Source organism: Talpa europaea (genome assembly GCF_964194135.1).
Source record: "Talpa europaea genome assembly, chromosome: 8".
Taxonomy (NCBI): Eukaryota; Metazoa; Chordata; class Mammalia; order Eulipotyphla; family Talpidae; genus Talpa; species Talpa europaea.
The window spans coordinates 63,821,280-63,834,145 of record NC_140075.1 but is presented as its reverse complement, the minus strand read 5'-3'; positions in this window follow the sequence as shown (position 1 = coordinate 63,834,145).

Here is a 12,866-nt window from a genome sequence, read left to right as displayed (position 1 = left end):
AGGGAGAAGCCAAATCAATTCATTTCCTTCCTGGCCCATCACTTTTCCCCTATTCTACATCATTTCATTTTCTTGCAAATTTTTTAAATAAACTGTCACTTCTAATAAATAAACTATGTTTATTTCTAACAAATTAAACATCAAGTCATGCACAAAGTCTTTTATTCCTTATTTTTAAGAAACCCACAAAAGTTGGGCTCAGAACTGGAGTTAATTGAATAATATTCTCTACCTGACAAGCATAAAGATCAAGCCTGAAGAAGTGGTTTAGAAAAGTTCACTGAGATAGAATAAGTCCAACAGGGCACATAGACACAGACTCCAACAAAGATTCCATTTATAGGACATTATGCTAGAATTAGTGTCAACTTCCCTTCAACACAACCAGAGATGGCAGGAACAGGGACAGAACGATCATAGAAAAAGCCTGTCCGAATTCTTCCTTTTAGGATATAGGTATAGACACAAACATACACACTTAAGAACACCAAGAAGCTCGAAGCAAACTAAGCAATGTTTTTCTCTGGATCTACAAACCACTGGAGTGACAGCAGATGAGAAGAGATGGCTTTATTTCTTATCATGTGGGCAGAGACAATAGTTACAATGTACAGCTCAAACAAGAAGAGCAAAGTGAATACAAACTTCCCAAAGAGAGCTGATAAATCTCACAGACCTCTACAAAAAAATCAGCTCTGCCTTCCCTGAGTAGAAATGGTGTGAACAAGAGCAAGGAAGGGAAGGGCAGGTTCAAGGCACTGGAAATGATAGGAAGACGAAGTTCGGCAGATGCAGCTGCAGCAGAAAGAAGTAAATTGTTCAGGGAGCGACAGCTCTAGGAATCCCACTTTCAAATGGAAATGGCGTTTGCAAAATACCTGAAAGAAATCAGTATTCAGCATGTTTGTCCCAGAAGAGATGGAAATGTGCAAAAGTGCTGAAGGATTACAAAGATCATAAACAGAAAGAACAAAACTATGAAGACTGCAGTTCACACTAACAAGAGGCTGAATAGGGTGACACAAATAGCACTGGAAAGTTCTTCTCTTCCAGACCTTCCTCCACATTTATAAAATTAAAACATTGACCTAGCCAATCCCTAAAATCTCTTTATTAAGATTCTATAAATTCTGTGAAATTCTACAATGGAATCTGCAAAGTAAACATGGTCATATAGGTAATAGCAACAATACTTACCTGTAGAAACACATGAACAATTAAGAAGAGAACTTTCAATGCTACCCAGGGGATCCCAACCTACAAGCAATATTCATGCCAACCCATACTCACTCCACCTCTCTAACCCATATTTTAAATAAATTGTTAAGAAATTTACCATGTACCATGCCTGTAGATACATTGATGAATCTATGATTTCACAGCATCCATTACCCTAATTACTCACTGAATCCTCCCATGGCTTACATTGCCCCAAATCAGATCCCAGCACAGAAAGCACATTCTACAAGGCCTGATATGATCTGGCCCTTGGCTTTCTCTTCAATGTCCCCCCGCTCCTTCCTCCTTCTGGTTCACTCCATCACTGGGCTTATTCTTGTACTTGAGTGTGTCAAGTTCATCCTCACCTTTGTACCTATTCCTGGCTATTATTTCTGTTTGCATAGTCTTCACCTGCTAGTCACATATCCAGTATTCGCATCATGTAAGGTACATTCTAAATCTCCCTTAATCAAAAGCCAGCCCTGATCTACCCCCCATGAATCATTTCATAGCACTGCTCTGGTATTTCCTTCAGGGTGCTTAGCTTTCTTTGAAATTATTTACTGGCTTATACACTTACTTTCTGTTTTTCTCTACTAGATCATCGGTTAAATAAAAGCATAAATGTAATCTGTTTAGTGATTTCCTGTACCTAGCAGGTGCTCAAAAAATGATTGTTAAATGAATGATTAAACTTCCATTTAATTATTAATATCTCCATTATACTATCGAAGAAATCTCAGAGAAAATGCTTAGTGACTTGCTTGAGTGAACACCTCTAGTGAATCATGTAAGATCAGAACGTGGAACTTTGAATAATCTTTCAACTAGAATTAGTTTCTAAACTTCTGGAGTGTTCTATCCAATTGAAGCAACCGTTTATCTCTTTTTGTAATCAGAGTTAAACTTCCCAACCTATTGGTAACTCCACTTTGTGCATAAAAGGGTTTATTTTCAAGCATGTGGTAGAGGAGGGAGTGAAGTAACAGGCCAAGTTATCTAAGCAAAGAAGGGAGAAAGTATTACAAAAACTGAAAGTCAGACATTTTGTGTTGCATTTAAAAAAGGAAAAGTGGTCAAGGGAAAATTGAGGAACATAATTTGAGAAGTGAATATATTTCATTGGCAGTCATTGAAATAATAGTCATGGATTTTGAAATTCTATATTCAGTGAGGTTCTGAAACATTTGAAAGCATGGGCTCTAAATCTTGGATCTGAATCCCTTTTCTGTCATCCTCTGCCTTCTCACTATGACCTTGTGACCAGTCTGTGCCTCGGCTGTCAACAGGGGCTACTATAGCACACCTAATGAAGATTAAAAGAGTTCATGCCCAGAGTCTGGCAGAGAGTAGCATCAGCATGTGTCAGTGATTGTTATTCTCATTGTTATTCTCATTGTTATTCTCACAGTGAGATCTCATGTTGCCAAAGATATCAGTTGTTTAATCTTCAGTTGGAGCTTACGTCACTGTAAACTATCTCCGTGGCTATCCATCTTTCACTCATATCACCACATCTACCCAAATGCAAGTGCTCATAAAATTCCCTGACAACTGTACTCATGTGGCTTAGAGAATCCAAACAGACTTCTATACACATTTCTAAACTCCCATTTCCACCAGCCAGTGCCTTCAAACATTTGGCTTCTTATTAGCCTGACTCTTATGGACTAATATCTAGGTTTTGCTTTCTACAGTTCTCTCTTTCAGCTAGCCCCTCTCATCTCTTTGCTCTTGCTCCTTGCTGTGCATCATAAGGGCCATTCTGGCAACTTGGGTCTAATAATCTGCTCTTCTATCTCTCTAGACAGGAACATAACACCATAAATACTACAACAAATCATCCTTTACACCATGCAGTTTTTAAAAAACTGAGATTTTATGACCACTTCTATGTCACTGAGCCAATATTTCTTACTTGGAAAAAAGTGAACATAACTTGAATCTGCACTGTGAATTCTTATCTTGTTCTTTAGATCAGATTCATAAATAATATCTTCTTTGCATTTTCACTTTATAACAACACAATTCATTAGTCATAAAACAATTTTCCAACAATTTCTTCCACATCTCCTCTGCCTCCTTAAAGCTCTATATACTAAAATGAATTTTAATATATTTGGAAGCTATAAAAGGCCTCTGTGATCTTGGCTATGAAGTGTCTTGCTCTTTCTATATATTCAAACATTTCCAACTCAGCAACTTTTACAAGATTACTTTCAAAGGTAAATTTTAGCTAGGTGTTTCCAAAAAAGCAAGGATACATGAACTGAAATATTAGCATGTGTTACTTGCGTTACACTCTTATTTTTATTAAGAAAATATTTGATTAAACAAATAATTCTGCTTTGAAAATTAGTTACCTAAGTAGCATATTCCTTAAAAAATTCTAGCTTCCCATAACTCTGCTTGCTATGCTGTCTTCACAGAAGCATCAGTTTATCAACCCAAGTATTTCATCTTGAAAAATGAGGAAATAATTTTAATAAGGACATAAATTAAAATTACTAACAGAAAATAGCTATATTTCAAAATGCTCCCTCCATGTGTGAATATCTCATGAAATAGATATCAGGGTTCCTGGATACCAGTCCCACTGTATTCCAACTTTGGCTTACCTAGGCAGATATACTAAAATCAGAAAAAGCACAAAGAGGAGTATAGCCAACATGTAAAGCAAAACTCTCCCCAGTAACTTTTACTTGTCCTTCTAAAAGAGCATTATCAAACTTACCTCTAAAATACCTACATCTAGTCAGAATGAGCTACAATGCTGACATCACTGATGTTCAATACTAAAATTAGCATTGCCAGGTCGCTAGGGACACGCAACAATACATTTCCACCAGAACTAAGATCAGCCTCTGATGAGGGACTGGAAGGAAGTGAGATACTATAAACAAGTTTGAGATTCTCTTCTATACTATCAATTTGCATTTTCTCTAGCTAAGCATGAGAGGTCTCCATACTTCAGTAAAAGCCACAATCAGCAAAAAGTATTGCTCTCCCTTAGTGAGGGTGGCACAAGCTTCATAACTAGAAATAACTTGAAACAGTCACCCACTGATGACCATAGAGACACGTAGGAGAAGCAGGGAGAGGGTTTCAGCTTGGAGCGTTCACCTGTAAGACTCTCATTGTCCACGCAATGCATGTTACTTATGCCATAGGAGTGAGTCAGAGACAGGGACTGCCTGTGATAGAAACAGGAGGCATCAGTCTCGAGGCAGCATGGTGGGTTCATCACAGATGACACATGTTTGGCCTACAGAAACACCAGTGGATCTACTAGTACCAGACACCTATAACCAGACATTCAAGTGAGCACTCATTCATCCTTCATTAAACACCTAGAGAGTGCCTTCTAGCCGCCAAGTAGTTCAACCTTATAACTGCCTTGAAGGTTGTCAGGTGGCATTACTTTATCCATCCGATATGAAAGCAAAACTTAAGACTCACATTAAATGGCCTGTCCAATGTCACACACACCCAGTTAGTGTCTAAACCAGGCAACTTTGATGTATTCCTTCAAACTGTCTCAGTCCTTTAAACTCATGGGGCACTATGTGAACATTAGGTGATGATAATTATATTTTCTTTCTATAATGACATCCTTTACATTGTTCTTACTCAAATAATTTCTTGATTCAACATTTCCTGAATCCTTAATAGAGCTGTGGGTGAATTTAACATACACAGCTATTTAAAAGTCAAATTTGTTACAGGTAAGAACAAATTTTCTTTGACAATGACAGTGGAGTCAGCCTTTTAGGTTTTGTTTCAAAAGATTTCAGTGTCACTATTAATCTAGGTGATCATATGGAATCTCAAGCCTCTAAGACTCTCTTTCCAAGATCCAGAGATGTGTAAATGAGTTCAGAGGCTGCTAACAGTTCTTCTGCTTGTGATCTTGAACCTAGCCTTGCAGTACCACCCTTAAAGACCCACACAGTCACTCAGACCAATGAGTAGAGTCACATTTTGTCAGGATTTGGGGAAACTGGTGCAACATGTAATGATGGGAGGGTGGGAAACATATCCTCCAAAAGAATTATAAGGTTTTACCAATTTACAATGGCAGAAACCTGAGCAGTATATGTGTGAATGGATTCTAAGCCATTAAACCAAGGAGTGTGAAATTTAACAATGGGTGGGGTTAAATTTGCTGATAGTTCATTGTTAGAAATTCTGGATTTTATGAGCCAGTTCTAGCAGTTGGAACTGCCTATAGCAATTTGCTTGGTGGGGTTAAGAGACCAGCACTTTCTTAGCATAGTGCAAAGGAAGAAAACCAAAAGTTTGAAAGTTTTGACATGATGAGTCTGACAGTAGGTCACTGATTACAGTTTGCCTAGAAATTAAACAATTGATGGCATATTTCTAAAATATTACCTGATCTATATAACAGAAATATTAAAGGTCCACAATGAAGAATCAAGACCTATCATCCAGTTTCTACAATGAAGCTAGTTCATGGACTTCAACCCTCTTGATTGAGGAAAATGTTAGGTCCCCTTGAGGAAGAATCATGTAACATTGCACAGCTATGTACTGAAAATCTTCTTCCAAGTCGCTTCTTAAAATAACTCCAGGTCACTTTGGTATTTCTAAAATACCAAAGAGAGAAAAATACCAAGATCTTTCAGAGGTTTCTAGATAAAGGTTCTGAATCAGCATTGTTTCCTAGGGATCCAAAGCACCCCTGTGGGCCACCAGGTAAAGTGGGACTAACAGTGATCAGCCCAACATGTCCATGATAATTCTGAAAATATAATTGAAATACATATGCCTAGCTTTTGACAGCTCACATTGGCTTCAGCATCCTTACCCTAATGGATGGAGAGAAAGTGGATAAAAGTAAAAATGAACTCTTTAAGAAAAGTCAGTTATTACCAAAATATCAATAGTTTACAAATACTACCTTCTTTTTTGTTTAAGATTTATTTTATTTGTACAAGAAACAGGGCACAGGCCAGAAGGGTGGCAGGGTAGGAGGATTCACTATAGACAGAGCAGGGAACAGAACAGGCAGACTGACGAAATACACTGCTGAGGGGAGCAGCAGGCGAGACAGGAGAAACCATGTGGGATTCTCTCTGGCAGCTGGGTTCGAACCCATGCTGCAGAGACTGCAGACAGCTTCACAGTGTAGTGCTCAATCGCCTGCGCCACCAGGGAGGCCCTACAAATAGTACCTTCTATAGCACAGACTGTGTCAGCCATGCTTTACAGTATGAGATGCAGAAACTACTTGTGGACACCTGAGCCACTGAAATACATTCTCTCCTTTCTGGATACTGAAAAACCTGCCAGCATTTGATCACTACGCTGTCAATGACTGCTTCAGTATGACCTTTGTTATTCCTCTGGCAAACACAACTAGCATCTTCATTTTTGTTAGATATTCTCTTTTAAGTTAATATATTTGCTTGTAGCCCTTAGAAATAGGTTCATTGATTAAATCTTTACCATTTACTCTCTATGTCAAAATACATTGTTTCCAATGGGACCATAAGCCAAATTGATTTTGTCCCTTCACTTAAAAAATAAGTGGATGATACATAATTGCTTACAGAGTCAGCAATTTTTTTTTTAATTTTGTGAAGTCTTTATTCCTTTTTTTGCTTGTTTTCCTTTTTTTTTTTCCCAAGGTAACATTGGTTTACAACACTGTATAAGACTTAGGTGGATAGGTCCACCCTCAGATGTACATCATCACACACACCCACCATCAAGGCACACTTCTCCCTTTAGTATAGACCATGGCTCCCCTCACCCATTTGTGCCCACCCTCACCATCCCCAAGTTTGGTAGCCTCAATTCTACAGTCATATTTCTAGGGTTTGTTTGGTTTACTTTGGTCAGTTTGTTTGTTTTGTTTCTCTGTATTCCACATGAGTGAAATCATTTGGTATTTGGCTTTCTCCTTCTGACTTACTTCACTTAGCCTACTCCCCTCCAATTCCATCTTCGTTGTCACAAAGAACAAGGCATCATCTTTTTTTTTATAACTGTATTTCAGCAATTTTAAAACTTGTCATGTAAGAATTTTAACTTGAAGATCACAATATTCCCAGTGTCACAATTTGAGAAAGATTCAATAGGTTTTCCATAGAATCTCTTTGTAAAACTTGAAACAATGGAAACCATGCAGAATCGGACTCCTAGGGGGAAAGACACTGCTTTGAAATATAATAGTAATGTTCTAAAAACATTTCATCTTTGTCCCTCAGGAAGATAAAAATAAATTGAGAAAGAACTAAACAAACTTCTAAAAAAACGTTTTAAAGCCTTACATTCAGTAAAATGCTGACTTTCAAAAAACTTCTAGGATTATGAGAAATAGGGTCTCCTGGGCAATATCATCTGGAAGGGAAACCAGTAAGTAACAAGAGAGTTACATGAATGACTGCTGCTTTCAATTTTTGGAAGAAGTAAAGAAATATGTTTGCACTTGAGTTTTATCAGTTCCTTTTGTATGTTCAAATCTAAGAGGATCAAGATTTGATTTTCGATCATAACCATGAGTGAACAATGAAGAAAAATTAGTAATTAGAGTTTCCTATCCAAGTAGTTTCCTATTTTCATATATTATATATGCCCTGAAAATATGAAGAGTTCATTGTTAAAAATTTTAATAGATATTATAAGAGGGAAAGTTTCATTCTGAGAGTTAAATATGAGAATCTGTTTGTCTTACCCAGTTGAATATTTAGGTAAACAAAATGTATGTTGAGATTGTTAGTGAAGTTAATTTAATGAAGAAAAATCTGGTATAAGAAATGAAGACTTTGTCTTAAATATTCCAAATCTCCTTCCTAACCTAAAATATATAACATATATAACACATCTTAGTCATGAAATTTAAACTTAACATGGACAAATTGGCTGAAAGGACTGGGTCTCCATTGTCTTTGTCACATATGTGACATTTATATCACTCAACAAGATTTCTGAAATAAATATTAACATTTTCAATATTTTATCTTATAAATCAAACTAATTTTTTTCAAAAATCAGTTTCATTTCAACTCTAAATAAATGAACCACTTTAAAAATAAATCATAAAAAGTATCCAAGACAAATTTAAATCAAATTAATCATAAAAAAATAGAATGACTTTATTTAAAAATAGTTACAAATTTATGCCTGAGTTACCAAATATTTTCCCATCTTTAAAACATTGTACATGTATAGTACAATGTAAATTATTATCAGTATTTTTTTTATTTAAATACACTGTTTCAACCAAGTCTTAGCATTTTTTATACTGTCTATAACTTAATCTGACAGCAAAGGTTTCCAGTGTCTCCTCTTGACTTTTCTATATTAATATAATTCACAAAAATTCTCTTGTGATGTTCACTTTCAATCCTCTTGGGCCTACCACTCTTTTGTGACTTACATTTTATAATAAACATTCTCATAGATAATGACTTTTCTAAGTTGTAGTTACCAAATACATATACTTATGCATGTTAAATAAAAATAAAATATTTGGTATTTAAAGATATAAGTTCTCAGGCACAGCTAGTTTGCAAAAGTGCAGTTATCCCAGAAGACATAATGAAGATATCAGATTCTTGCACCTGTACATGGAATCACCAGGACTGTGACAGTAGCTGTAAGTGCATACTGATGAGTTATAGGGTATCACTCAGATTCATTTATGCCACGCAGCAGGTGTTCACATTGATGATGTGATTTATCAAAGTAGAACTCACATCTTTGTAAAATAAAAAATAAGACACTATATAATTTTTCAGTAATACATATTGCAATAGGATTTCTGGAAAATCCAGTTAATATTAAATCCTCTGAAAAGAAAAAAGCTTTGTATTGATATTTAAAATTGAGTTATAGTCTAGACTCAGATAATTATAGAGAGTTTTCACCTACTTGAATGACCAATAGATCACTCAGTGGTTGTGCAGCACAGTATTTGGGAAAATCATATATTTATAAAACTGTTCTGAATTTGAAAGTATTAGCTAACTTCTCAGTCCCACCTATCAAACATCAATAAGGTACCCTAATCATTGTGACAATCTAAAATGCCTCCACAAATTTCTAAAACACTTTCTAAAGACTAATAATGGCATGGTTGAGAAACATTGGCCTAAATCATCTTGGTTATCTCTCCATGTGACTCATATTCACTAAAACACTGCCTAGATCATGTTTTTGATTAAGCTATAAAGTTCTAACAATCAATGTAATCAAGAGTTAGAAAATAACCTTCCATGTGTGTTTTACAGTTCATGATAATTTGCTGTCTCAAGAACAGGGCATAAAAGCAAATTAAATTTATAGGTTTAAGTACCCTTATTAACTTTTTACAAGTGAGTCAAAAGTAAAGCGTAATTAAAAATAGCTTCTAGCTGGGCAATTTCCTTTATATCTGAATCTCACTTTGAAATACATTTAGGACATCCTGTTTATCACCTGAAGCTCCTATTCCAATCTACTTACTTGAAATGTTCAATTGCATTTCATGGCACTTTTTAGCTTAATTAAATTTTTGCAACAGAGGAGGCTTGGCCTTTAAGGCAACGCATTTCTTTCAATCAATCTGAGTTTCATACAACAAAACAGCTTCCAAGATTTATTTTCTCATTTATAGGAAGAAAGTACTATTTGTCTATAAATAAATAAATGTTAGTTTCCCCTAGCTATTTTTAACAGGAAATCTAAGGTAGTTTGTTGCAATATGACATCATTTGAGCTTGGAGGAAAAGAAGTAGAATGTTTCATCCTTTGAGATACCATCTAATCCTGGAACCCTATATTTCACGAGGCGCTAGATGATGAAAAACTATAACTCATATTTGAATCAAAATTACTTGACATTATTCAGCTTTATGGTTCTTCTACCATTTGGATTATGTTCCCAAGACCAGAAAATCTATTATATCTAGGAATAAATCTAGCCTAATAAAGTGATTCTTGTCTCTATATCTGATTTTATCTGCCAGAAGAAGCCAATTCCTTTTCCTATTTTTAGTTGCTGCTATATTTTTGTGGCAAATATCAACTACCAATCTGCAACAGTGAGAAGAAAGTCACAGATAAGCAGGGTATTCCTCGCTTCAGTCCTAGATTGTGTCTCATTTTCTCACATCCCAGTTCCCAAATATACCAGAGCTGACCTTACCCCAGCCCCCAAAATAAACCATCAAGCAAACCTATCCTCAGGGATGCCATTAAATACCCAGTCGAGCAAGCCAGAAATAAGAATTCATTCTTACCAACTTTCTTCCCTTCGCCTTACCCTTCAGATATTCAATTCAAAAACTGAGCAAATTTGCCTTTTACCAAGCTAAGGTTCACCCACAACTTCCCATCTTTTAAACAGCAGCCTCTTCTAAACCACCATGGCTTCTTGCTTGATGTATTACAGTAGCCACCAAATTGGTCCATTTGTATCTACTCTGCTCCCCCCCACACACACACACTATTTTCAAAATGAATGTCTACAAATATCATCTCACCAAAAAAAAAAAATAAGCAAAATAGACTAAAAATATGATCAGACTACTTAAAATGGTTTCATAGCTTACATTTGTTAAAAAAAAAAAAGTCTTTCACATGCACTACCAAGCCCTAATTTCCCTTTCCTGCCTCAATCCATACCTTGCTACCTCTGCTGGTGTCTCATTTCAGTGACTCACTCAAGACATACTTCCTCCAGAGCTTTGAAATGGTCATTTCCTCTGCCTTGATTATATTCCTTATGGAAAGATGATATAAGAACAAAGAGAACTCGGGGCCTCCCCAGTGGCGCAGCAGTTGAGCACTGCTGTCCGCAGCCTCTGCAGCGCCAGTTCGATTCCCCACTGGCCAGGGAGAACCCCACATGGTGCAGCAGACCTCTCTTGCCTAGCCCGCTGCTCCCCTCAGCAGTGTCTTTGGCCCGTCTGCCTGTTCTATTCCCTCGCTCTGGCTCTTGTGAATTTTCTCACCTTCCCACGCTTCTGACCTGTACCCCAGTTCTTGTATAAAATAAATAAAATCTTTAAAAAAAGAAAACAAAGAGAATTGAAGCAATTATGTGGGTTCATATTCCAGATTTACCATTTACTAGCTACATAACCTTATACCCCCTGGGATTCTATTCCAGTATCAGTAAAATGAGCATAGTAACAGTCAACATCGTAGAGTTATTATGAAAATGAAAAGATTTGATACATGTGAAGTATTTTGGAAACATCTGGTACATCATAAGCCTTCAGTATTGTCAGATGTTGTTATCCCTTTTTCTCTGTACTTAACTTACCCCTATTAATTCTTTACATCTCTACTTAGGTGTTCAGCTTGTTAATGGAAGAATTTCCTGAGCTCCCTAACCTAGATAAGGCAAGCTTCTTGGAGAACCCCTTAGTACTGTGTATCTCTCCTTCACAGGGCTTCTTACAAACACTTTTTTTAAAAAGATTTATTTATTTATGCATACAAGAACTGGAGTACAGGCCAGAGGTGTGGGGGGTAAGAGGATTCACCAGAGATAGACTAGGGAACAGAACAGGCAGATCAACTGAAATACACTGCTGAGGGGAGCAGTGGGCTAGTCAGGAGAGGTTTGCTGCACCATGTGGGTAGCTCCCTGTCTGGGGATCGAACTCATGCTGCAGTGGCTGATGATGGCTTCGTAGCTTGTGTCTTAACCCATTGCGCCACCAGGGAGGCCCAGATATGGTTTTAAATGTTTGCATTAATATCTAATATACAATAGACATAAACCCCTCAATGGTAAGAAATATTTTGGGGTTTGTTCAATGTTACATTCCCAATACCTAACATGATACCTAGAAATTGTTATCATTACTACATAATGTTCTAACTTCTTTCTTGCTTGCCTTCCCTCCTCTACCACTTGTCAATTTACCAAAATCCTTTTGTTTCCTATCTTATCTAGTGATCTTTCCATAATCCCCCAGTTGGAATTCATCTACACACTTTCTATTCTTCCATTCTTATATTTCTCTTTTAGAATAATAATCATTGTCTACCTTACATGAAGTTAATTTGGTCAATATTCCTGTATGCTGTCCCTGCATCTCTCTTTAGAGTTCTTAGAGTCCTAGGAATAAACATGAGCCCATGCTGAAGCTTCGCACCACCAGACAAATCCACACTAGAACCATCAAATCCAAGTTGACCAATTTATATGCTTGTTAAAACACTAGGATCTGGGGCCTCCCCTGGTGGCGCAGCAGTTGAGCGCTGGGCTGCAAAGCTGCCCGCAGCCTCTGCAGCGCCAGTTCAATCCCCGGCCACCAATGAGTGTCCCACATGGCGCGACAGACCTCTCCTGCCATGCCCGCTGCTCCCCCCAGCAGTGTATTTCTTTGTCAGTCTACCTGTTCTGTTCCCCTCTCTGGCTCTAGTGAATTCTCTCACCCTCCCGCGCTTCTGACTGTACCCAGTGTTGTATAAATAAATAAATAAAATCTTTAAAAAAGAAAACCACTAGGATCTATAATCCTTTTTCAAAAATATATTGACAAGAGCTGACTGATCAACACAGTTACCTCAATAATCTTACAGGGCATTTTCTCTTTAAATACTTCATTTTTACATGTGAGTCAGTCCTTTTTAAGTCTTAGTAGCAAGTAAGCTTTTTTCCCTCTTTTCTAAATGCTTTA